The 938-nt window shown below is 58.5% G+C and overlaps 1 protein-coding gene across 1 annotated transcript in view; it reads right to left on the bottom strand.

Annotated features, from left to right (window-relative positions):
• SHOX (SHOX homeobox) overlaps positions 1 to 938 on the bottom strand; it is a 9,349-nt gene that overhangs the window by 4,742 nt on the left and 3,669 nt on the right. The gene's annotated exons all lie outside the window — the stretch shown is intronic.

Raw genomic sequence — 938 nt, 5'->3', positions numbered from 1 at the left:
TACCCCCCCCCCCCCAATATTTTAGGGCTTTCTCTAGATCTGCGGGCTCCAGACAACCAATTTTCTGCCCGTCGGTCCCTCCCGTGAAGGTGCTGCTCTGTAATAGACTGCTCAAAGAAATAGTGTAGAATTAAATTACAAGTAATTTATTTTTATAGAAACACTACATCAAGGCCTGGGCGATATTACACGTCCCGGGCAGAAAGACACTGCGAGATGACATAAAAGTTGATGTCCCCTTCAGCCAAAGTTGAATCTTTTCATTAATTTATGGGGCGCGGTGCCATCCATCTTCCCCGGGAACGGGGCCGTTAGAAACGCCGCCCTCGGCCCTGCCGGCCTGGTCCCTGTGCTGGGGCCACGGACGCGCAAACGGGCGGGACCGCGCGGGCACAGGGGACCCCGAGCTCTTGCGCGCGGGAGCTGGAAACGGCTCCAGACGATTGCGTTTCATCCTAAGAAAAACGCTTTTCGCTGCAGCCGTGCGGAAAAACGCAAGGGGGTTGGGATCAAAAAGAACCGTGTTTTCCAAGCCAACGTTTCCAAAACACTATGGATACAACACGGTTCTGTTTTCGTTTCATGAGTAAACTGGGGGCGGGGTGGGGGGGGCAGTGGCGTTTNCCCCCTTTGGCAATATTCCTTGCATGTATTTAAAACCGTCCCCAGAGCCCGCGGGGGCTGACCGACCCCTTCCCCTTCCCCGCCTGGCGCGCGGCTGTCCTGCCCCGGACCGTGCGGAGGCCCGGAAGGTTCCAGGCCCCGGCTCCCAGGCCGCGTCTACACTCTTCGCAGGACGCGAACGGAAGCGCCTGTTTGCCCCCGTAGCCCATAAAGGCGTGAATACGTGTAAGTGAGCGTGCCTAGGGCCGGGCGGGGCGTCCCCCCGGCGCACGTGCTGCGCGCGCCAGATGGGCCATCATGAATTCATGCGCCCG

The sequence above is a fragment of the Crocuta crocuta genome, unplaced genomic scaffold (genome assembly GCF_008692635.1).
Source record: "Crocuta crocuta isolate KB4526 unplaced genomic scaffold, BGI_CrCroc_1.0 scaffold221, whole genome shotgun sequence".
Lineage (NCBI taxonomy): Eukaryota > Metazoa > Chordata > Mammalia > Carnivora > Hyaenidae > Crocuta > Crocuta crocuta.
The sequence above is the reverse complement of the archived record's forward strand: the minus strand, read 5'-3'. Positions and strand labels throughout refer to the sequence as shown.